Raw genomic sequence first — 26,609 nt, 5'->3', positions numbered from 1 at the left:
GATGGAGAAGCTGCAGCAAATTGTCCAGAAGATCCAGGTAAGATCATTGATGAAGGTGGCTACATTAAAAATAGATTTTCCTTTTTTTTTTTTTTTTAAAGACAAGGTCTTGCTCTGTCACTCAGGCTGGCATGTAGTAGCATGATCACAGCTCACTGCAACCTCGGCGTCCTGGGCTCAAGTGATCCTCCTGCTTCAGCTTCCTGAGTAGCAGGAACAACAGGTGCGCACCACCACACTGGGCTAATTTTTTGATTTTTATGTAGAGATAAGGTTTCACTATGTTACCCAGGCTGGGCTCGAACTGCTGGGCTTAAGCAATCCTCCCACCTCAGCCTCCCAAATTATTGGGATTGCAGGCGTGAGCCACCGCACCTGGCCAAAAATAGATTTTCAATGCAGATAAAACAACCTTCTATTGGAAAAAGTTGCCATGTAGGATTTTCATAGCTAGAGAGAAGTCAGTGCCTGGCTTCAAATCTTCAAAAAATACATTGACTTGCTTGTTAGGGGCTAATGCAGCTGGTGACTAAGTTGAAGCCAATGCCCATTTACCATATGAAAAATCCTAGGGCCCTTAAGAATTATGCTAAATCTATTTTGCCTGTGCTCTATAAATGGAACAATGAAGCTTGAATGGCAGCACATCTGTTTATAGCATGGTCTACTAAATATTTAAACCCACTTAGAAAAAAGATTCTGTTCAAAATATTACTGCTCATTGACAATGCACTTGGTCACCCAAGAGCACTGATGAAGATATACAAGGAGGTGAATGTTGTTTTCATGCCTGCCAAGATAACACATTCTGCAGCCCATGGATCTAGGAGTAATATTGACTTTCAAGTCTTATTATTTAAGAAATACATTTCTTGATGCTATAGCTGCTGTAGACAGTGATTCTTCTGCTGGATCTGGGTAGAGTCCATTGAAAACCTTCTGGAAAGGATTCACCATTTTAGATGCCATTAAGAACACTTGAGGTTCATGAGAAGAGGTCAGAATATCAACATTAACAGGACTTTCGAAGACATTGGTTGCAACCCTCATGGATGATTTTGAAGGGTTCAATACCTCAGTGGAGGAAGTCACTGCAGATGGAATGGAAATAACAACAGAACTAGAATTGGAAATGGAGCGTGATGATGTGACTGATTGCTGCAATATCATGATAAAACTTTAACAGATGAGGAGTTGCTTCTTATGGATGAGCAAGGAAAGTGATTTCTTGAGATGAAATCTATTCCTGGTGAAGATACTGTGAACATTGTTGAAATGACAACGAAGGATTTAGAATATTACATAAACATAGTTGATAAAGCAGCAGCAGGGTTTAAGAGGATTGACTCCAATTTTGAAAGAAGTTCTATTATGGGTAAAATGCTATCAAACAGCATCACATGCTACAGAGAAATCTTTTGTGAAAGGAAGATTCAGTCGATGGGGCAGACTTCATTGTCTTATTCTAAGAAATTACCACGGTCACCCAACCTTCAGTAACCACCACCCTGATCAGTCAGCAGCCATCAACACTGAGGCAAGACACTCCACCAGCAAAAAGATTGTGACTTACTGAAGGCCCAGATAGATAATTGTTTGCATTTCTTAGCATATTTTTGAAATTAAGGTGTGTGTATTATTTTTCTAGACATAATGCTATTGTACTGCTAATAGACTACAGTATAGTGTAAACATAACTTTTATGTGCACCAGAAAAGCCAAAAATTTGTATGATCCATTTTGTTGAGATAGTCACTTTATTGCAGTGGTCTGGAACTGAACCTGCAATATCTCTGAGGTATGCTTATATTAAATAGGTAATTGAAAAACAAAAACAAAACGGATAAAGGACAAAATAACCATCTGTAATGCAATGACTAGCTGGACAAACCACTGGTGTCTTAATTTCCTCTAACCGTATACAGTTGTCCCTTGGTATCCATGGGGGATTAGTTCCAGGACCTCCTGTGAATACCAAAATCCACAGATGCTCAAGTCGCTGGTATATGATGGTGTAGTACCTGCCCATAAGCTACATACATCCTCCTGTATACTTCAAATCATCTCGAGATTACTTATAATACCTAATACAATGTGCATGCTATGTAAATAGGGGTTATATTGTTTAGGGAGTAATGACAAGAAAAAGTCTGTACATGTTCATATAGATGCAGTTTTTTCTCAAATATTTTCAATCTGCAGTTGGTTGAATCTACAAATGCAGAACTTTTAGATTAGAAAGGCTGATTGTATACATTGCAATATGAAATCACACCATAAATACAATTTTTTTAAGCTTTGACTTACATAATTCTAGGTGTGATTTTAAGCACTCAAAAACACCTATGTTCATTTAGCAATATATTAGATGCATTTTCTTCTCAGAGATTTTTTGACATTGTATATGTATATATTACAGGTTGAGTACCCCTTACCAAAATGCTTGGGCCTAGAGTGTTTCAAATTTTGAAATAGTTGCATATACACAATGAGGTATCTTGAGGCTGGAACCTAAATCTAAACGTGAAATTCATTTATGTTTCATGTACACCTTATGCACATATCCTGAAGGTAATTATACAATATTTTTGATAATTTTATACATGATACAGTATGTGTACATTGAACCGTCAGAAAGCAAGGGTGTCACTATCTCAGGCACCCATGTGGACAGTCTGTGGGTGTGTGACATCACCATCATTCCTGACTCAGAATTTGTATGCTACAAAGAAAATGATAAGTAATCATTTTCTTACACTTATTCGCACTTCAGTACTCAACAGTAAAACAATATGGCATATCATTAATATAGTGATAAACAATGTGTTCCAGGTAACTAAGCAACACAGTAGCATCACCAGAATACCTGTATCAGCTGTTAGACAATGACAACAAACATCAGCAGGCTGGATCAATTGTGTGTGGTGCACATGAATTTTGACTTTGACCTGGCACCTGAGGTCCATTGTGGAATTTTCCACTTGTGGCATTATGTCGGCATTTAAAACATTTCAAACGTTGTAGCATTTCAGATTTCAGATTTTTGGATTAGAAATGCTCAACCTGTATTTTATTAATAACTGGGTATATAATAATCTACTTAGTACTTTGTGTATATGTATGTATCTATTATGCATTGATTCTTTAGTGTGGCACTTTACTGTATGTTTTATATATAAAATTTTATTTGGCTGAGCATGGTGGCTCAGACCTGTAATCCTAACACTTTGGGAGGCCAAGGCGGGTGAATCACTGGAGGTCAGGAGTTCAAGACCAGCCTGGCCAATATGGTGAAACCCCATCTGTACTAAAAATACAAAAATTAGATGGGTGTGGTGGCACATGCGTGTAATCCCAGCTACTTGGGAGCCTGAGGCAGGAGAATCGCTTGAACCCAGGAGCAGAGGTTGCGGTGAGCCGAGATCTTGCCACTGCACTCCAGCCTGGGCAACAGAGTGAGACTCTATCTCAAAAAAAAATTTTTTTTTTATTTAATCCTTCCAAGTTTGTGTGAAAAGTATTATTAACTTCAGTCTACAGATGGGAGTACTGAGACCTGAAGTGTTTCTATGGCTTGACCAGCTCACACTGCTGGGCTTTCCAATGACCAACCCTGCATTTTCAGCCTTTCACTTATTACTGGGCACTGAAGTTAAATGTACCTTTGTTTTGTTTTTTGAGAGGAGTGGATGTTAGAAACATTGAATTGATTAATACAGTGTACACAAATCATTGACTGCATTTTTTTGGTATTTCCATAAAAATGATTCTCAAAAGCAGAACTGATTAATCAAAAGGTACACTGGGGTTTCCTCAAACATACTGAAGAATGTGGCTTTTCAGGAAAGTTGTAACAACATATATTGTATTCCAACCCTCTATGAAGGTGCCAGACTCCAACTTGTCAGTGCTGAGCACTATGATTTAAACCCTTTTAGTTTTGCTCTTTTGCCAAAGGAAGAGGGATACTGGAGGTGGGCTCTTTGCAGATAGGTGCAGCCAGGTGACTCCTGAGAGTGGCATCTGGGAAAGATATTGTTTTCCTGATCAGGAGGGACATTTTCAGTTGGCACAAGTGTTCACCCTTTGTCCTTCTGTCTCCTCCTGCTGTCTTATGACCGAGGATTGAAAGCTGCATGCTGAGGACTCCACATGGAGGGAAAGGTGGCCTGGGGGCCTGGGTTACAAGGGCATCGAGTGGGGAAAATACCCAGTTTAGTGAAACCTCTGTTGTTAGGTTCAGATGCAAAGGCAAATGCAATCCTATCCACTCTATTTTCTCTGACTCTTAGTGAAAGGATCATGTTTGTATCTCATTTTCTGCAAATTCTCTGTACTGGGACTTTGCATCTCCACACAGCCCCTCACAGCACCCCCCCCCCCCAAGTAAGGTTTTGGTGTTTCTCTTGCCAATTTGAATTAAGTCTATATATTATAGATGTTAACTATCATTTTTGATGCAGTTTAAGATGTGTCTTTTAATTTTATTTGTGATGACCTATTGGTTAAAATAATGATCTTCAGATGTCTCCATCAAAAAGTACAATTTGTCTTCACACTTACTAATAGGGACAAATTCCTATTCCCCAATAACCTTGCACTTAATTGTCATATCATCGAATGGATCACCCCTAAATCTACATTGGGGGTTGCAAAATGGTAACTTTACAATCATATGATTCCCTTCACATTCACTAGCGGTCATTCTTCTGTGAACAAGAGTTTCCTTCTCTCTCTCTCTTTCTCTCTCTCCCTTCCCCCACCCCTCCCTTTAGGGGATGAGAGTCACTGGGTTCTTAAGGATTTTTACTTACTCAGTGTGATACAATCATTATTCTTCATGGTGCTCAAATTAACCCAATTTTGCCCATTGAGTGCCTTTTATATTATCTCTAACACAAGAAATTGAGTGCTTACACTTTTCTTTAATTCTTGACCCTTCTTTCTTCCTTCCTTCCCTCTCCTGGTCTCTTCCCCTTCCTCTGTTCCTTCCTTCCTTCCTCCCTTCTTTTCTTCTTCAGTTGGAGGTGGGAGGTGCTTATAACATTGGCTAAAATTAGAACGATAATAAATAATGTGGTGAAAGAAGACTTCTATTTAGTTCTTGTCTTTAATTAAGCTGGATTTAGTTTTTCATTATTAAATAATAAGGGCTATTTGTTTCAGTTTTTTAATAAGAAAGAAGGATGATTCTATTTCTAGTTTTGTTGGTGTTTTAATCATGTCTAAACATTGAATTTGGGGGAATTTACTGAAGTTAACTAGTGCGTTTTTTCCTTTGACCTAATGAAATGATCAATTACATTAATAAGTTTCCTAGAATTAAACTATCTTTACAGCCTTCAAATACACCCAACCTGAGTACTATTATTTTTTCAATTCTGTGATGACTCAATGTGTTTAGTTTTATATATATATGATATACTTATATATGAAATATATACACATTTATATATAAATGAATAAATAAGATTAGTTTGCATTTTTATTATACTATGTATTTAACATTTATAAAATGAATTGGTAAACTTTTTAAATTCTCCTGGGAAATGAATATCATGTGATTATTATTCCCTGGAAAATCTCCTTGGGCTTTATGCCTTTTTCCTTATCAATCTGATAAATTAATTCATTAATCTTACGGTTATTGGTCTCTTTAGTTTTTATTTCTAGTTGAGACAAATAAATTATCTTTTCCTAGAAAACTGTCTATTTTTCTAAATTCAAGTTTTTGACCATTTTTCTTTTATAGTTTCCTGTTTATTAGTAGCTTTAATTCCTTTTGTTGTTGTTTTTACATTTTATATTTCTCTCTTTCTTTCTCTGTTCCTTCCTTACTCTGTCCCTTACTCTCTCCCTCTCTTCCTCCCTCTCTTTTTCAACTAAGATTAGTTGTAAATGTGTCTATTTTATTGTTTTTTTAACTCAAGAACTAATGCTGATATTCATTTCCTTATTTTGTACTTTCTTATATCTATTGTTTTCAAATATATGTATTTTTTAATAATACAGTTTTCATGAGTGTCTTTTACTTTTCTTTTTATGCTGTTTTGGATGAAAACTTTATTTGTTGATTCCCATCTTGGCATGTCAATAATTTTAAGTCATTCTTTTCTGCTAAGTCTAGATTTAGCTTAAGAATTCTTCTCAACAGAGAGCTGTACATTGTCACATGTAGGCTAGGATATATAGCTGTGTCCATCTTTGGAAAATATAATTAGTCACAAGGCCTCTCTAACTTGTTCAAACTTACCTAAATTATGTTTTTTTTATAGCTCAAGTGTTTCATTCTTAAATTTTAAGAATAAATTTGTGGCCGGGCATGGTGGCTCAAGCCTGTAATCCCAGCACTTTGGGAGTGGGCGGGTCACCTGAGGTCAGGAGTTCCAGACCAGCCTGGCCAACATGATGAAACCCTGTCTCTACTAAAAATGCAAAAAGTAGCCAGGCGTGGTGGTGCATGCCTGTAATCCCAGCTACTTGGGAGGCTGAAGCAGAAGAACCGCTTGAACCCGGGAGGCAGAGGTTGCAGTGAGCCGAGATTGCACCATTGCACTCCAATGTGGGTAAGAGAGTGAGACTCTGTCTCAAAAAAAAAAAAAAAAAAAAAAAAAAAGAATAAATGTGTTTTAAAATATGAATGGAATGAACTTCCCACCTATAGATTTTTGGGAAAGTCTATGTTTAAGTGTTTTTATGTTTAAATTTAAATTTAATTTTTTTTAAAGACAGGGTCTTGCTCTGTCCCCAAGGCTGGAATGCAGTGGTGCAATCATAGCATACTGCAGCTTTGAACTCCTGGGCTCAAGCAATCCTCCTGCCTCAGCCTCCTAAGTAGTTGGGACTACAGGCATGCACCACCATGCTGGGCTTCTGCAGGTTTTTAAGTGGCATATTTTCCTCAATCTTTCAATATTTGGGGGATTTTTTTTCTTACTTTAATAAATAATGTTTTGTCTGTGACTATCATTTTTGTGTTGTGACTTTTTCCCCAAGACTCTTGACATATTATTCTACCTTTGGTGATCATGGAGAAGTCTGAGGGCAGCCTAAATTTAAATTCTTTGTAGGTAATCTGGATTGTTTTTCTACTTGGGTACATTTAAGAGTTTTAAAAAATGTATCAGAGCATTTTGCTAAAATGTCTAGGTATATAGGTTTTTGCTCTCGTTGACTTTACCTGAAACATGAATTCTGATTTGCCTACTCTGTGAAGGAAAATCTTTACTTATTATATTTTTGTGTATTGATTCTTCCCCCTGTGGTACTGTATTTATCTCGGGGATGTTGTTATAGGCCGTTATCTATCTACCAATATCTTCCCTCTCTCTTTTCACTTACTAACAGGGCCACGACTTAATTTGGGAATGGTCTCTTCTTAACAGCTTTATCTCCCAGTCTTCCTTACAGGGAGGGGGTAGTCATATGACATATTTGAATCTAATGAGATAAATTTGGAAGCTGCCAGGTGGAGCTCCTGAGAATGCTCTTTAAGGGGAGATGACTCATCTGACATGCCTCATTCACCTCTTACTCTTCCTCTGTTAGATCTGGAATGTGATTGTAATGGCTAGAGTGCCAGCAGCCACCTTGGAAGCTGGGGAGGAGGGCCACACACTAAATTTGATGGAGCTAGGGCTAAAAAAAACAGTCTGGGGTTCTTAGAATATCATGTAGCTGCCCTCCCACCCCAGATCTGTCCATCTCTGGACTTCTTGCCACATAAGAGAAAATAAATATTTCTCTTGACTAAGGAAATGCTCATGGCTTGTTTGGTCAATGTCTGAACAAAATAACTTCTCTGATAAGCCAATAAAGTAAATTATCCATCTACACCTATCATCTTTTCATGCATAGCTTTTTCCTTTGACTCATTCTTTCATATTCTTAAAGAGCTTTTTATTCCTTTTTGATACCTCTGATTTGAATTTTCACTCTAAAGCAGACTTTGTTTCTATTACTTTTAATTTTCATGCTGGAAAGATATAGCTCTAATCCCCTATTTGAGTTATATCTTTTTTCATTTCAACTTGCATTTCATTTCGTTTGATTTCTGAATTTAAGTTTTTTCTAAAATCAAGATTAAGTTATTTTTCACATCATTTCTCACCTGATATCACAAGGCCTTTTATGCTTTTATGACATTTTATTCAGGATGCAAAATAGATACCATTTACACTTTTTTTTTTTTTTTTACTATTTGCTGATAGCTCCTTTTCAAACTGTGATATTCCCCAAATCCTTAGAATTGCACTCCCTATCTGTATTCAACTTTTTTTTTTCTCAGTTTATTCACCTTTGGACAGTAAAACAATCCAGGCTGATGTTTACTAAATTATTAGAGGAACCTCGTCCTGTCTCTATGTGGGTTCTGCCTGAATCAGAGGCGCCTGATACTACTATAGACAGGATGAGGGCTCTAGACCTTGCCAAATTTTAATGCTTAGTTGGCACTTATCTATTGAGGCATATCTCCTAGGGCTTATTTTGAATGAGTAGCTTCCCAAAGCTGTTATATGTGTTTCTCTCATGACTGGAACAAGGGTTGTTTCCTGGGTAATAATATAAGAGGATGAACTTGCAGAGCTCCTTAGCTCTTCATTCCCAAAGGGGGCCAATTCCAGCCCCAGGGCTGAGAGCACACTCCTTCCTCAGCTGGGCTGAAATTACAGGGAGGTTCTCTCATCTCCCAGAAGTTGTAGAAAGAGACTGCTTAGGAAGGAGAGCTGGCAAAAACGGGTCACTTCTGGAAGCACTTCTTCCATAATGGAGGAATGACAACCCATTTTCTGGCAGTGTATGGCTGTGGCCTCAGCCTCATATCTGAAATAGGGTGGTAGGCTACAGGTGGAAGATTTCCAGCCCGTTTTCATCTAAATTACCCTCTCAAACAGATCACAGTTTTGCAATCCAACCCATCCAAACTGCAGATAAGAGAACTTTTTCCCAGGGAGCTGCAAAACATTGGTCAGCATTAGCAAGTCCCAGTGCTGTGCCTTGGGGAGCATTATAGTCAATGCACGTCCACTCTCACTTGTTCTGGTGGTGGCCGACTCTAGCCCAGGATGTTCCCAACCTAAGACTGATCCCACTGTTTTCAAGGCATTTCAGCTGAGAAACCCTTTATTATCTCAAGTTTAATATGCCAAAGCCAAAAGTATGACTTTTCCTGGTAATGACATTTTAATTCTTCTTGCCCTTAAATCTTGTAGTTAAGCAACTAGACCCACCGTCCAGGTCAACCTGTTAGAGTTAAGCAGTGAGACACAGATGTATCACCCAAATACCCTTGAGGTTATCCAGAATTCCACTTTCCCTCCTTTCCATTCTCACTGCTGTCACAAGTGTGTGGGGTGGGTTCCATCGCTTCATGTCTGAATCACCGAAGGAGCACTCCTGCTCATCTCTTCTGCATCTCCTCTCCCCTCCCTCCCAGCAGGCATGTCAATCCCAGGGTGATGCTTTCAGCAGAGCCTCAGTCATGCTACCCTTAGCTGAGGAGCTGCTGTCTCTTCCCTGTGATCTGCAGCTCAGGTTCCAAGACCATGATTAAATGGTCTAGACCCTCCAGAGATGTGGCCCACATTCATCATCCATCCAGTATTCCTTCCTGCCTCTCTCTAAAATGGATACTCATCTCATCAGTAGATTCCGCACATTCCATTCTATATTTATCCTCAGCTCTTGGAACTTGTAAATAATATCTTTTCTGCCTGGAATGCTTTCTGCCTTCTTTTATTTATTTATTTATTTATTTATTTATTTATTTATTTATTTATTTGAGACAGGGTCTTGCTCTGTCATCCAGGCTGGAGTGCAGTGGTACAATCATGGCTCACTGCAACCCACACCTCCTGGGCTCAGGTGATCCTCCCACCTCAGCCTCCCGAGTAGCTAGAACTACAGGCATGTGCCACCACACCCAGCTAATTTTTGTATTTTTAGTAGAGATAGGGTTTCACCATGTTGCTCAGGCTGGTCTCGAACTCCTGAGCTCAAGTGATCTGCCTGCTTTGGCCTCCCAAAATGTTGGGATTACAGGCATGAGCCACCGTGCCCAGCCACTTTCTGCTTTCTTTATCACCCGTTTGGATCTTACTCCCTCCCAAAGATGCAGCTCAAATCCAGATGTCATATTATTCTTACCAACACTTTTTTTTTTTTTTTAAGATTCCGGCCATTATATACTGAATAAGAGACATGCACATTTGGAAATGATTTCAGTGGCTTTGTTTGTAAATTCTTTTGCATCTCTCTCATTTACGTGTGCGATTCCTCAAAAGAATGTTCAATAAATAGATGCTATAAAAGTCAGAATAATAACCCTCGAATTTTTTTCTCTAGCTGTAAAAGTCAGAATAATAACCCTCCAACTGGGAGAGGTAATGAAAGAAGATGTTTTCTCAGTGATTGGAATTGCTGCTGCCCGGACTGGCATAAGCCAGTTGTTCAGGAACTATTGGATGCTGGTGAAGATATCATTTCAACTTACATTTTCTCGGCTTATGTAGTCAATGGTTTAATCTATGCTGATGATTAAATATCTCTTTATTAAAAACATGAGTTTTTTGTTTTGTTTTTATGTCTGTTTTTCCATTTTAGTTCCTAAAGCACAGATTGCTCCAGCACTGCCAGTAAGTTAATTAGGAACCACCGGGTGGTTTTCTTCTGGGAGTAGGAGTTGAGGGTCGCTTTGGGGGAGTTCATTGTCGTGTCCTTTCTTCCACATTTCTGAAGTGTTGTTATAAAAACGCCTTGCTTTTCTGTCTGGATATGTACTTGCCTGCACAGTCTATTTACCACCCCTATAGAATCATCATCTTCTCAAACTATGTCTACAACGTTTGCTTTTACATAAGTTGGACAATTAGGCTAGTGTTCTGTGCCTTAGTAAAAACCCTCTCTCTCTTTTAGACCAAGTGGCCTAAAACCTCAAGCAACAGTTTTAGGACGGAGTATTCCAAAGCGCTTTCCATAAAACTGTTTTAGGATGAAAATAGAGCTTATTCCAGGGTAGGGGCAGGGGGAAGGGTGGGTGAGAGATTTTAAATGTCAGATAAAGAGGCCTGAACAAAGAGAAACAGATTTCTTTGCTTCTTTACTGCAGGACTTCTCAAGGCCTTTGGCAGGCTGCTGTGCATGGTAAAGCTCCACCAGGGCCAGGTTTCCATGTGCAGCTGTGCAGACAGACTGGTTTTTTTGTTTGTTTGTTTGTTTGTTTGTTTGTTTTAATAACATTTAGTATTTTAGCATTGTTTTAACAAGGCGTTTTCACATCCTTCGTGCCATTTTAATTGGTGTTCTTTTTGTTTCCATCTCCATTTTATTATGATATCTTCTTTATTCTTAATGAGCAGCTCTGATGTGAATGGTGCCTCTAGGAGGGAAATAGTGACCTGACCCTAGGGGGGCTGCCACAGCATCCCCAGAAGCATTTGGCATGAAACTCTTGTTCTTCAAAGAATATCTTTCAGGCCTAGTGTTTAATGGGGAGCACCATGGCAAACCTCAGCCTGGGCTGTTGCAAATCCTGTAATCAGAGTAAAATGGAAGTTTTGCCATACAGCTTGTCTGGCCACTAAAATGCTACTGACTTGGCTCAGAAATGTTCAAAAGACCCCCTGCATAGAGGATGAGTCAAAGACGCAACATGCAACTATTCCTTTGTGCTGCCAGGAAGACCGTGCTGTGAATCCATTTCCTACTTAGAGACTCCTGTTTTCCTATTTAATTAATGTCATATTTTCTCTTCTATAACATTTAGTATTTTAGCATTGTTTTAACAAGGCGTTTTCACATGATTCGTGCCATTTTAATTGGTGTTCTTTTTGTTTCCACCTCCATTTTATTATAATACCTTCTTTATTCTTATTTTTTCTGCTTTTTAGTTTTCCCTTATTTCTTTTCATTCAAAAATTTAACACAATTTTATATTGTTCTCGGCTTCTAATCTTTTAATTTACTTTCTTAATCCAAGTTTGGTTTCATTTCTCTTAATTGCTTTATTTCATTATTCATTTTGAGGCTTTCATCTTTGGAAAAAGGGGCAAATTTGGGGATCAGATTATGTGGTTTTGACTACCTTCCCAACCAGTACCTACCTGTCTGGGTGTCTTAGGTGAGTTGTTTAACCATTCTCAAAGCTTCAGTTTTCTGGTCTGTGAAATGGACTTGGTGATAAGTTGTTGTAAGTATTAAATGAGAAAATGCATCCAAAGTTCTTAGCCCAGTGCCTAGCTAGATAAGAAATGTCTAATAAAGGTTATTTGTAATGTGAATATTATTACATTTTAAGTTGTTTTGTCATCTTTTTATTGTTAAATTTATACTTATTTAATATTTTTGATTATTTGTTTCATATTTTTTTCCCCATTCACCTTGAAGCTTTGGAATTTTGGATTCTGACATCCTTTTTTGGCTCTGTTTCATCTATATTTCTCCTCATTAAATTTTTTCCATTTCTTCTGAATTTGATTATTTTTATGCTGACATCTTTATACAGTACATGAAGCATGGATGAAGGGATTGCTGAAGTTAGTGGACTCACAGGACTAGCAGGGAGGTCCCAGGCCATAGAGGTGCTTCTTGACCGATGAGCGACTGTGCCCCCTCGTAAGTCTCCTGTCTCTTTTCTTGTCAGTTCTCCAAAAAAATCCTACTGTGAGCTATTTCCCATTGGTTAAGGGTATATCTAAGTGCTGAAGTAATGCTGTTCCATCACACTCATTAACCGTGAAGAACCACACATCGAATCCATCGTTTCTGGCCTTCATGGTCCCTCATTTATCTTCTTTTGTTACTTTTTGAAGGTAGTTTCTAAATGGCGTCCGGATAGATCCTCTAGTCTTAAATTATAATGTGATTCAACGATTCAATATATCGTGCTCAGTATTCTCCCACGAGATTAGGAGAACCCAAAGTAATGCAAATGCTCCCTTTTTGTGGTATCACCTCGGCTGCTGTAAGTGATGACACAGACTGGGCATCTTCAGCAGAAATTTATTTTCTCTCAGTTCTGGAGGCTGGAAGTCTGAGGTCAAGGTTCCCACTGAGTCCGTTCCTGGTGAGGGCTTGCTTTCTGGCTTCCCGGTGGCCACCACCTCACTCTGCTCACGTGGCCTTCTCCATCATAGACAGAGACAGAAGCAGAGAGAGAGACGGAGCTCCCAGGGGTCCCTTCTTCCTAGGACATTGGTCCTATTGGATCAGAGCCCTGCCCTTCTGACCTCATTTAATCATAGTTACTTCCCTAGAAGCTCTGTGTCTTAATACAGCCATGCGGTGGGTTAGGACATCAACAGGTGAATTGTGGGGAGACACAGACATTCAATTCATAACACCCGTCTTTGGTATGGAGAAAGCTGACCAATGGTCTGGTCTGCCAGCACTGCGAGGTGACATTTCTCACTACCCACTCCTGACTGAAAGCTGGCTCCCTCTGGCTATAACATTCTTTGCTTGAATCCACTGAGTGGGGTCATTAGGAAACCCTATTCAGTTGCCTCACCAGGGTGCCCACCCACACGGCCCTGGAATCTCACCGAAGCCACCTGTCCAGGAATTGCCCAGACACAGGCACGCTGACCCCCTGCTGGGTCACAGTGCTTACCTCAGAGAACTGCTGCACCTGGGGCTGAGCCCTTTGAAGCTAGTGGTTTTCTTAGAATGTGCTTCTCTTGGAATGTAGCCAAGAGTGTTGACATTTCTCTTGGGTTTTAACATATTTTTGTGAGAGATTTGGATTTTTTTTTTTTTTTAAACAGAGTTTCGCTGTTGTTGCCCAGGCTAGAGTGCAATGGCGCAATCTCGGCTCACCGTGCCTCCGCCTCCTGGGTTCAAGCAGTTCTCCTGTCTCAAGCCTCCTGAGTAGCTGGGATTACAGGCATGCACCACCACCCCGGCTAATGTTGTATTTTTAGTAGAGACAGGGTTTCTCCATGTTGGTCAGGCTGGTCTTGAACTCCCGACGTCAGGTGATCCGCCAGCCTCGGCCTCCCAAAGTACTGAGATTACAGGTGTGAGCCACCGCACCCGGTGAGATATTTGGATTTTAGAAAACTAATTTCTCAGTTTGTAAGGAACCAAAGAAATACAAATCCTTCCTAACAGCATGGGTGTACTGGCGACTTGGAGTCTATGAGCCGGACACCTCAAGTCCTACTGCAGGATTCCTCCCACTGGCTCTAATTTAGGCTTTGAGAGTTTGGGTGCAACTGACCTCAAAGTTCTATTCCTCCCGAAAACCTGCACACGCTGTGCTTGCACTGGACTCTGTATTTATTTCTCCATTTATTTTACTGCATTCCACATTCTCTATGATAGAGAAAATTCTCTGAGGACTTGAAAACTAGATTGAGGTCTGGGTCTGATGGAGGTGTGGGATGCCTGTTTTTGTTGTGAACGCCTGGCCTGGATACCCTGCATCCTCATCATTTGGGGATGCTAATTAAACCTGCAGATTCTGAACTCCCAGGAGGGAGCCCATGGAATCGGGCCCCTGGGACTTGGACAACACTGTGGATATTGCCTAAAATCAGCACTTTTAAACAAGTTCCCGAGATAATTCTTACTTGCACTCCAGTGTGCCCCTAGGGCAGCTTTGTCACCCAAACAGAAAAATCTTAGAAATGTATTCATGCACAGAATCTAGCATGCTGAAGGGTAGCACTGGAGACCAAGCTGGGGGAAGTTACCTCCTCCCTTCCGAGGGTCGAGGGTGGGCTGCTGTGCCCACCAGTCCTGGCTCTGGCTCAGCTCCCTCCCCACACAAAGCCAACGTCCTGCTAGGTTTCAGCTCAAAGTGACAGCAGACTGGCTTCCCATCCTCACATCTCTTTGCCCACAGGCCTGGCCCCTCTGTGGCTTCTAATTTTTTGTTTTACCTCTGTGGTAAATCCTATGTGGCTTCTAATTTTTTGTTTTACCTCTGAAATTTGACAACAGTTCCTGGAGGATCTAGCATGTATACACATTGGTTCTTTTAGCACTCCAGTTTCAGCATCCACTTGATAGCTTCCTGTGCCTCATGCTCAGAAGCGGGGGTTTCCGGCTTGTCTTGCATCCACTCCTATCTGTGGGATGGAGCACAGGGTGTAAAATCGACAGGTCCCAGATCTGTAAAATCGACAGGTCCCAGGCTGGCTCAGAGTGGTGGGTGCTGTGGTAGCCAAAGCTGGGCTTGGCCATGTAACACTTCAGACTGGAGAGTGGTAGGCTGCCTATTTTATTTTATTTTATTAAGACAGAGTCTTGCTCTGTTGCCCAGGCCAGAGTGCAGTGGCATGATCTTGGCTCACTGAAACCTCCACCTCCTGAGTAGCTGGGATCACAGGTGCATGCCACCACGCCCAGCTAATTTTTGTAGTTTTAGTAGAGACGGGGTTTTACCATGTTGGCCAGACCGGTCGTGAACTCCTGAACTCAGATGATCCACCCACCTCATCCTCCCAAGGTGCTGAGATTACAGGGGTGAGCCACTGTGCCCGGCCAAGGCCGCCTTTATTTTTTATATATTGTTTTGAGACAAGGTCTCGCTCTGTCAATGATGCTGAAGTGCAGGGGCTTGATCACAGCTAACTGCAGCCTCAACTTCCTGGGTTCAAGCAATCTTCCCACCTCAGTCTCCTGAGTAGCTAGGGCTACAGGGATGCACCACCATGCCTGGCTAATTTTTTTATTTTTTTGTTAGAGACAGGCTCTCACCATGCTACCCAGGCTCGTCTTGAACTCCTGGGCTCAAGAAATCCTCCCACCTGAGCCTCCCAAAGTATTGGGATTACAGGTGTGAGCCATGGTGCCCAGCTGGATGCCTCCTTTAGATGCCAGCTCTCACTCCCCAGGATGAAGCTGTGGGCATAATTGTAGGAGTCTAGCCCTGGAACCCTTATGCAGCTGCTGCTTCAACTGCCCAAAGGACTTTGGAGAAGATCCTCCTGGCTACCAACCGCTTGTTCAACCTGCAAAATGTGGTCATTCCATGTACACTCACTGGGGAGACTGAGTTATTTGCCTTATTTGATGGCCACTTGGGGTGGGCACAAGACATTGATTGAGTTAGAAATTTTTCCAGCTCAGAAGTCTAGAGGGAACTAGGTAGTTTTTCTCTGCATACTCAGGAGTATAACTCATAACCTTCCTGGTCAAGATTTGACCTGCTAAGACTGTGTTTGTCAGCCAATGGCCAGCAGGCTTCTTGCCACTTTGCCACAGATGATGATATTGCTGCACTCACGGTCAGCAAGTCTGGCATGTTCCAGGATCCCATTCCAGATGCCAAATGACATCGAGTCATCATGTCTTCCTAGACACCTGTTGGCTGTAAGAGTTTCTCGGACGTTCCTTGTTTTTGATGACCTTGATAGTTTTGAAGAATGTTGGTCAGGTATTTTATAGAATGTTCCTTCATTGGTACTTTTTTTCTCACAATTATACTGGGGCTATGTGGTTTGAAGAGTAAGGTGCCATTTCATTCCATTATATTAACGGTATACAATATCAATATGACTCATCACTGTTGACCTTAATCACTTGGCTGAGGTAGTGTTTGTTGGGTTTCTCCTCTATGAAATTTCTCTTTTTCCCCTTCCCATGCAGAGCTCTTTGGAAGGAAGTCACTATGCATAGCTCACACTGAAGGAGTAGGAAGTCTGTTCTTCCTCCTTGAAAGCAGACACCTACCTACCTATGGAATTTTTCCCCAAGGGAGATTGGACTCTTCTCCCCCATTGATTAGTTTACTCACTTATTTTTGTCAGTATGAACTCAGGAGTATTTTTTTATTTTTTCAATTATAATCCAATAATACATTATTTTGTTGTTGAACTTGTCTGGGAGCTCTTTTATTGACTCGTGTGTCCCTTTGATATGCTGCATTTTGTGGAGTTTTCTTGTTTCTTTGTCTGTTGCTTTATTTTCTAGAGCACTTTCTTATTTCCTGGCACTACAAAATACTCCAGACTCATCTTGTATATTTCTTGTTTTAGTCCTAGATCAGCCATTTCTCCAAGGTGCCCTATTTTCTTTTATTGGGGAATAGAATCAGACATCAAGATGTGGGTGCTGGTTTTACGGTACTTTTGATGTTCGAAAACCCAATTAAATTTTATGTAGCAAAATCTATCAACCTTTTACATTCTATTTTCTCACTTGCTTTTAAAATTCCTTCTTTCTAAAGACAAATCAGTGGATAATTATATGAATTTAGATGTAAATAATCTGCATATATGTCCTTTCATTTTTTTTAACATTTGAATCTTTAAATATATGAGCTATACTTTTGGTACATGATGTGGATGTTTTACAACTTTATTGCCAAAATAAATTACTAATTCTCTCAACAGAAATCATTTTATACTTTTTAAGGTATTTTTCCTTATCTTTTGAATCTTGAGATATGGGTTGATTGGATTGTGGATTAAGCTGTATGAACTCAATGTAGTCTGCATGGCCCCTTAAGATGATTAATGGAGTGTGTTTCCCTGGTAAAATCAGCATGGCTTTGCCCTTTCCTTCTTTCATACACGTATATATTTGAGACAGGGTCTCGCTGTCTTGCCCAGGCTGGAGTGCAGTGGTGTGATCTGACCTCACTGCAACATTCAGGCGATCCTCCCACCTCAGCCTCCTGAGTAGCTGGGACCACAGATATGTGCCACCACGCCTGGCTAATTTTTGTATTTTTTTGTAGAGACAGGGTTTTGCTATGTTGCCCAGATTGGTTCTTGAACTCCTGAGCTCAAGCAATCCTCCCGCTTTGGCCTCCCAAAGTGCTGGGATTACAGGCATGTCTTTCTTATATCTTCATGAACAGCTTCTGGAGGCAGAGGTGTCTTCCTGCTGTAGAGGTCTAGAGAATATGTCTCTGCCCTTAATTGAAAAGTCTGTATGCTCTCATGTATTGCCACAAGAGATAATTTCAAACTCTCTGTTGCCCAAGTGTTATCCAGAGGATGGTTGTGAGAAACAGAGCACTAAATCATTTTATGAAAGATCTGTAGGCTACCCAACCCTCTGTATCTTCTGTGTGTCACCTCCAGGGTAAAAAAAAAAAAATAATGATAACAGAGTGGAAGTTGACTTGGGTCTACCACTTTGGGTCCTTTGTAGAACTGCTCTTGCTGAACGGCGTTGGTTTTTGCTCCTTCCTTCCTTGCACAGTGGTATGCGGTGAGAAGAAGCCACAGTTAAATCACACCTGGATTTATCACTTGGGGCCCTTACAATGGAAGATGTGATTCTCTTCACTACCCCGTGTCTCCTCTTTGGTTTGGCTGATAGGAAACTCAAAGCCAAATCTATCCCCATTTACAGCAAAATGTTTGCCTTTGACTGAATTTTACTATCTTGCTTCCAATTTTGCTTTGTCCTAATTTCCTTTTCCACTTAATTTTCTGTGGTATTGGATTTAGGGTTTCTCCACCTTGGCACTATTGACATTCTGGGTCCAATGATTCTTTTTTGTTGGAGGCTGCCCTTTGCTTTGTAGGATATTTGGCAGCATCTCTGGCCTCTGCTTGCTAGTAGCAGCTGCACCCACCCTACCCTCTCCAGTTGTAACAATCAAAAATATCTCCAGAGTTTTCCAAATGTCCCATGGGGAGCAAAATTGCCTCTGGTTGGGAACCACTAGATTATATGTATCAATGCCATCACTGAAATATTTTGGTTATCAGGCAGTATATAATATTTTGAATTAATAATAAGGAAATGAAGAAGCCTTAACCGGTGAAAAGGGGAGAAAGGGAATGGAACATTTACAGTTGGACCTGGAAATTCGAGTCTTAATAAGTTGCCCAAGCATTACTGTAACAATTCTGAACCACTGCTTGTCTATTCACCTGGTGGTTCTTAGATGGAATTTCACTGAAGTATCATGTCTTTAAAGAGAGAAGCTTCTGAAGGGGAGAAATAGAGGATGTATGATGGACAAGGCTTCTTTGGGGATGCCCACTCCATGCAGACAAGGAAGATGTGCCAGGCTAATCAGGAGCCAGTGGCAGCAGGGCACTGGCCAAGCCCCATGTCTGTGCACAGACAGCTCACGGCCCATTAATGTATGGTGCTTATCCCAGAATATGTGGACCTGAAGAAATGAAGATGGAGGACTTGAGTAGGTGGTGAAGATCATCAAACTGGGATACAGGAACTAGGTTATTTGCCACTTTGGGGGTGCCATATTGCTTCTAAAGACTATTTTATGGCTGCTTTATGTGGCAGTGTATTTGCATACCCCTTGAGGAACTTGCCTCTGGCCAGCAGTGGGTAATGGAAATTTTGTACTTTTAACTTTTGTTGTGAAAGACTATTAAAGTTGTCTATTATCCGAGGAAACCTTTACTAGGCTTTCAAAGCCAGAGCTAAAGAATAATAGGTAGTTCCCAGGCAAATATTTTAATGTGCCTATTCTGATTTCTCTAATGGTAATATGCATTTAATCTTGAAAGAATGTAGTTTTGTTTTTTTTTAACAGCACTCCAGGCTAAGCATCTTGCATTACAGTAAATAATTGAGAATTGAGCTTTACACCATTTCATCCAATTGAAATAGTGACATAGAGTGCATTTTGCCCTTTGCTTGAAGAAACATGATTTTGTTCAGCTTTCAGTGCCCATTCCTTTGCAATTGAAGCACAATGTAGTTTTTCTTTTGTTATTGCAGAACAGCTGAAATGAAACCATAGATAAATGTGTAAGAGGTACTTTTGAAAGCAGAGCTATAAAACTCAGTTCCATATTCATCATGGCTTGGATGTCCAGAACTTGCTTACATCTATTTGTGGACTTTTTTGTATCAAAGGTAAACAAAGAGTTTTTAAGAAAACAATAAATTTCTTTAGTTTAAAATCAGGTCATGTACCCTTTTTTTAATTAAAAAAGAAGTGACGATTCATCTTCCATCTCCCAACTAGGGTTCTCCAGTAATGGCCCTTGATGGTGTTGTTTCAAGTTGTGAGCATCAGGAGAGTTTCAGCTGCGAAGGGACTGGCCATTGGCCACAGTAGTCTTGCCAAAATGATGTTTGGGTTAATTGCACCGTCTAGTTTATTTTCAGTCTTCCCTACTAGACAGCACTTAGCATTGTTTTGCTAAACTTTATATCCCTAAGCTGAGCACTAGGCCAGGTGTATAATAAAAACTTAGTACATATTTGGGTCACTTTCTATTTAGTGATAGTGGTCAATTTGCAAAGCTCATCCCCCAAAGGCATAATAATGATATTTATAACAGTTGTTCCCAATTCTTGAGAATCTGTTTTGTGCCATGTGGCAGTTTGGGTTCTTCTGGAAATGAAACCTGAGATGGATTTGTGTGTAGGGAGTGCCCTTGAATTCAACATCTGTGAAGGAAGGGGGCAGAAAGGGGAATGAGCCAAGGGAGAGGTGAGCTATAAAACAGGACAGAGCAGAAAGAAGGCCAGCAGACCTCAAAGAGTTCTGGAGCTGAAATGGTCATCAAGGTTGTTCCATTCTGTGTCTGGCCAAAATGGCTGGGCCTCCACATCCCTGTCTTTGGATGTGAGTCACCACTGAAAAGGCATGACCTTGGGTGAGGCTTGAAGAGGCTAGCAGCTGAAGGCATGCGCTGACAGCACTCCCAGCACCTGGCTGCAGTCCCTCCTGGAAGAGGATGTGCCTGCATGTCTCTGTGTCCTCATGCCCAAGCCATTCTGCCAGATGCTTTCCATCTAGTAGCTCTTGTCTTCACTGTGATCCTTAAAGTTAGCTAATATTTGCCCTGCCCTTTACATGTGCAGAAACTCAGGTTCAGAGAGGTTAAGTAGCTTGCTAGGTAAACAGTGTTAGATACTTAAATTTGGGTCTGAGTCCAAAGCCTGTACTCTTTGGATTTCTCTAGAGAATGGATCAATCAAATAAGAAAAGAAGAGTGCATTGAGAGTCAGGAGACTGAGGTGTGGTCTGGCTCTGCTGCTAACTTCAAGTTTAGACTCAATTGATCAAGTCCCTTGATGACATGGAACTAAAGTGACTTTTGAAGAACATGAGTACCTCAAGGATCTTGCTAAAATACAGATTCTGATCTAGTAGGTCTGGGATAGGGCCTGAGATTTTGCATTTCTAAGAAGCTCTCAGGTGATGTCTACACTGCTGGCAAACTGAAATCTCAGAAGACTCCAAAGTCTTCTTCAGCCCTGAAAGTCAATGAGTCTCAAAAATGTAGGGACAGTTCTTCCCTACAGAAGAATTCCAATTGATAAACATAGAAGAAATTAAGGAAATACAAAATTACCATTAGAACACCCCTGTAATAATTGTGGCAAATAAAATCCACAGATGAATGCTAAAATTAGAAGCTAAAAAGTTTTAGGAGAAATACAATATTTGCATAGTATCAATGTATCTCCCCCTTAAATACATATTGATTACAAAGAAAAAATAATGAGGTTAGAGCAGAGACCCCCTTAACCATGTGATCAAAGTCAATTATCACCAGTAATAAAACATATTGTCATCATGTTGACATATCGATATCACCTCCAGATATGATGCACTGAGAAAGACACATCACTTCTGTGTATTCTTATCCAGAACACACAACTTCAGTCTAATCATGAGAGAATATTAGACAAACCCAAAATAAGGGTCATGCTACAAAATAACTGTCCAGAATTTTTTGAAATGTCCACATCCTGAGAGACAAGGAAAGGCTGAGGAATTCTCATGGATTAGAGGAGAGCAAGGAGACATAACAGTATAATGTGGGATCTTGGATTGAATCTTGGAACAGAAAAGTGATGTTGGTAAAACATGCAAATGTCAGTAGTTTATAGTACTGTACCAATACTTAATTTTGACAAATGTATCATGATGATGTAAGATTAGATATTAACTTAAGAGGATGCTTGGTGGAAGATAAATGGTAACTCTGCCCTATTTTTGCAACTTTTCTATAAGCCTAAAATTATTCAAAAATTAAAAGTTAAAATAAAAATATTTACAGATATATTCTTCAAAAATTTTTTCAGACATATTTTATACATTAACACACTCATACAATAGGGTTTATTTAGACTTTATGTATTGCATGATTTGCAAATAATGATGATTTTACTTTTAATTTTCTACTATTTTTACTTCTTTTTTCATCAAAAAAAGTAAAACTCAAACAATTTTGAATTACTGTAGTGGTCATAGATATCTTTTGGCATTGCTGAATGCAATGCAATTCTATTTCATAGAATGTCCCTTATTTTGGGTTTGTCTAATATTATCTCATGATATCTTTTTGCAGTGCAATATATCTTATGGTTAAAAATGATGATAACTAACATTTATTGTACTTACTGCAAATCAGGCACTGTGCTGAATTGTTTTAAGTGTCTTACTTCATTGTTCTGCCCAATAACCCTATTATTATCACTATTTTACAGAAAAGGAAATAGAGAAGTAAAATAACTTGCTGAAGTTCACATAGTAATTTGTGAAACCAGGATTTGAACCAAGGTTACTTAACTTTCTAAGAAAGCTTTTAGCTACGCTGTCTATAACACTGTGTATTCCTCTGACCAATTGATTTCAGATAGATTTGCTTTAACATTGGAAGGCTACCATCACTGAACCAGCATTTATTTCATTTTATTTTATTTTATTTTAGATTGAGTCTCACTCTGCCACCCAGACAGGAGTGCAGTGGTGCAATGTCAGCTCACTGCAACCTCTGCTTCCTGGGTTCAAGTGATTCTTATGCCTCAGCCTCCTGAGTAGCTGGGATTATAGGCACCTGCCATCATGCCTGGCTAATTTTTGTATTTTCAGTAAAGATGGGGTTTCACCATTCTGGCCAGGCTGGTTTTGAACTCCTGACCTCAAGTGATCCACCTGCCTTGGCCTCCCAAAGTGCTGGGATTACAGGCATGAGCCACTGCATCAGGCCTGGATCAGCATTTTAAAGATGGCATCACGATGGCAAAGAAACCAGTCAGTGCTTTGTGATCCTCCGCCCAGTACAGGCACAGCAGGGCATCCAGAGAAGATAGGAGTCCCAAGTTGACACCTGCCACATTCTTGGCTCAGAATAGCTGTGGCTGGGAAGGTCCGTGGGCCGGGGAGCGGGTGATGAAGGACTTCAGCATCTGTATCAGCGCCCCCCCACACAGACGGCAGCTGCGGCCTAGCCCCCAGGCTTCACTTGGCGTGGACAACTTGCTAAGTAAAGTGGGGGGTGGGCCACGGCTGGCTCCTACCTGGACAGGCCTCCAGCTAACTCCGGGCTTGCACAGCAAATACAAGAAAAAAAGAAACAGAAAAATCAGTTCATGTGCCCTTTCCTGACTTCTCCTGGCACCTACAGCCCTGACTGCAGAGATGGTCCCGTGGTCCCAAGACAGAGGCTGGAGAAGTGAGTGGAGCCAAGAGGCAAAAAGATCTCAGTAATTTGGAAAAAATTCCCAACTGGGTGCAGCTGGCTACACCTTTTCTTCCCCAGGTGACACTCAGGGAGGATAGCATGATCTCATAAGATTATTTTGGGGTTTCCTTGACTTAGAGTTTCCATTCTTTAGTATTCTGCCTGGAGCACAGAAAGTACTTAGTAAACCTTGTAAAAATGATTGATATACACTTTTCTTTGATAAACATGGACAGACAGTGAAGGATTTTAACTGAAGACACTTTAAGAAAAGCAGCAGGTCAGATGGGTGGGGGGAAGATGTGAAGTGTTTGGGAAAATGCATAAAACAGAATTAATTTTTAAAATAAAAATTGAAGAACATCTCAATTAGCAATCTCAAGGAGAGTTGTGGGGGATATTGTGCCAAAAAAGCAGGCTGCTTTGAAAAAGGAAATTTAAAATGTGATTGCTGAAGGAGCCCCACCGATATTGGCAACAAATACCAAATAAACATTGCTAAAAATTGAATTAGGGATTTAGAAACTAACTTGAGGGGTTTTCACAGAACATAGAATGAAAATATAAACAGGAATTACAAGATAGAAGTGACTGAGAGGATAGATTTAGTGTATCCAACATATGTTTATTCTCTTCACTCTAATTGGAACAGATGGAGAAGGGATAATATTTAAAGATATATAAGAGAAAATTTACCTAGGCTAAAGAAAGATTTGAGGTTGCTGGTGAAAATTTCTCCCAAACCCATACAAGATATTGAAAAAGACACATACATATACATATCCTAATAATATGTTCTAATTTCATGGGTAAAGACATAAATTCTATAGATCTTTAAACTAAAAAAAGATGGGAGAGATCAACCTAAAGTGTCATCAAACAGCTCATTTACCACACTAATTGCCTGATGACAAAGGAGCAAGATTCACCGAGATTGTGAACCTGGATTCCTTTGTGTAGACAAACTAGTATTTGTATAGCTACAAATGAAATATACTTTGAGACGTGAAAATACTTAGGAAATATTCTGTTAATGCATAATTTCTGGGAAAAAAATGTTCAAGGACCTATACCACTCATTAAAACCCATCAGAATACAGAACGAATACAAGGGAAAGATAGTACATACGTGAGACAGTTATAAGCATTGAAAGCAGTAATCTCACAGGTAAGCCAAAATGTATTTTGAAACTAAGTATTTTGGGAATACAACTGTGAACAAAAAAGTCCTAATAATAAGAGGCATAAATTAATAAAATCGTAACAATCCAGAACTAAAGTTTCAAATGGTTTTTTAAAATATGTTGGATAGAAGTATTTAATTTTTCAGAGCATTATATTACTCTTTATTCTTTTTTATAGACTCATGTTCCTGTTTCATGGATGAGCTCTCTCTTATAAGGGTACAATATTGCTTTGTTGTTGTTGTTTTTGTTAGTTTTCTTCTGTTCCTTAATATCTCTGTTTCTTCCAAGTTCTTTTTACCTGCCTGTTTGTTTTGGTCTCTATATTTCCTGTTAGAAGCTTTCTTCAACTATCTGGTGGTCCTTGGCTGTGTGGTCACATTTAGGAATGAGATTTAGTCTATCAATTGGTGGAGCTCACTTCATTCCAGGGGCCCTCGGGTCTTCATATCTGTAGGCGTTTTCCCCTGAGCTGGTTGTTTTCTTCAGAGAAGCCTCCAGACTTCTTCCTGTGGATATGAGCTTGACTGTGAGTTTGGGAGGTGGAGAAGGCTTAAGTCAGCATGGTGCAATTTAGTAATGTCCGTCACTCCTCTTCTGTGCTTGGTGCCTCTTAGTCTGGAGCTTCTTTTAAAAAAATTTCTCTGAGAATAAACTTTCTGTTGCTTGCTGGGGTGCGTAAGAGGATGTGAGAGCCAGCTTTCCCTATATACACCTTCTCTTATGTAGGCTTCTCTCGAGTTCTAGAACTTTCTATGATTCTGTGATGTGAATTGGCTTGTTTCCTGCTGACTTCCTTTTTGGGGCACTAGTTTTCGGTCTTTGTTTTTTTTTAAAACCACTGATCTCCATCAAGCCCATTGTTAAAAAATATATGGATTGTTTCATTGTCATTATTTCTTGAATTTTCTTGTCCTTGTGAAATTACTGCTTTTACAGTGTTCTTCTGCTGTCTGGTCAGCATTGGAAAAAGAGAAGGGAGATGGGCATATGTATTCCCTTTCCTGTCGATGTATATCCGTGAACTTTGGGGTAACATTTCCACAAAAGTGTCTCCCCCTACAAAAAGGAAGTCTCATAGAGATTTTGGTTGGAGTTACATTCAACCCGTACATTATTTTAAGGGGAAAAAAGTCTTTCTCATGTCTAGTTTTCCCATCTGGGGACATAGATGTCTCTACATTCAGTTCAGAGCCCTCTTGTCAGCATCTGTTTTCTTTGTACTGGTTGTGCAGCTGATCAAGGGACAGTGGAGAGTGGAAAGACTTTGAAGAGGCTTTGAAGAAGGACAGAGGTTTCCAGCCTGCCTCTCCAAGAGCTATGTGGCATCTGACAATTTATTCAGTTGTCCAGACCTCATTTTCCTGAGGTCTGACCGAGGAAAATGGAATTTTTTATATGTATTGTTGAAATGCTTTGTATAGTAAACATGGAGACAGTAACCCCACTTGTGGAGTTGTGAGAATCAGAAAGAGTTCATGTGAAGCATACAGGATTGAGATAATATTTACTATTTTATTAGAACAAGGCACTTCTAGGTACATGCCTGTGTATTTTATGCTTTTTGTTGATGAGATAAATGATATGTTTCCTTTTTGAAGATTGTAATTTTTTTTTTGGTAGTTGTTAGAAAAGCAATTTCTCTTTGGAGATGTAGCCTTAATCTTGTTACTCAAATTCTATATCAGTTCTAATAGTATTTTAAAATTATTTCTTGGATTTGCAAATAATGAATGACTGCCTCCATTTTCTTAAGGTTCTATAAATGTGGTATTGATTTCCTCTATGGCAAAATACTTATTTACAATAGTCAACAATCTTTCCAAGTAGTCATGTGTTTACATGTCTGTGTCTAAAATTTTATTAATAATTTCTAACATTTCTGCATTGTGGTCCAGTGATGTGGTTTGTCAAATATATTGATATATTTGAGCATGTTCCATTTACAAGGAAGATGTACTTCCTGTTTAGTAGGTACAAGTTTGATATGTACTATTAATTTTTCCTTACTGGTTAAATATCAGAAGACCAATTTCATTCACTCATTCATTCACTCATTCAT

General features: G+C 39.8%; 1 protein-coding gene and 1 long non-coding RNA gene across 9 annotated transcripts in view; both read left to right on the top strand.

Annotated features, from left to right (window-relative positions):
- The window catches only part of HECW1 (HECT, C2 and WW domain containing E3 ubiquitin protein ligase 1), a 445,382-nt gene that overhangs the window by 14,557 nt on the left and 404,216 nt on the right, over positions 1-26,609 (top strand). The window lies entirely within an intron of this gene.
- The window catches only part of LOC130541697 (uncharacterized), a 44,702-nt gene that overhangs the window by 9,291 nt on the left and 8,802 nt on the right, over positions 1-26,609 (top strand). Inside the window, exons 4-5 of the long non-coding RNA XR_008955789.1 lie at positions 19,657-19,794; positions 20,853-21,039. This is a non-coding gene — a long non-coding RNA (uncharacterized LOC130541697). The remainder of the gene's footprint in view (positions 1-19,656; positions 19,795-20,852; positions 21,040-26,609) is intronic.

The sequence above is a fragment of the Pan paniscus genome, chromosome 6, assembly GCF_029289425.2.
Source record: "Pan paniscus chromosome 6, NHGRI_mPanPan1-v2.0_pri, whole genome shotgun sequence".
NCBI lineage: Eukaryota > Metazoa > Chordata > Mammalia > Primates > Hominidae > Pan > Pan paniscus.
Note: the sequence above shows the minus strand (reverse complement) of the source record. Positions and strands in the feature narration are given on the sequence as shown.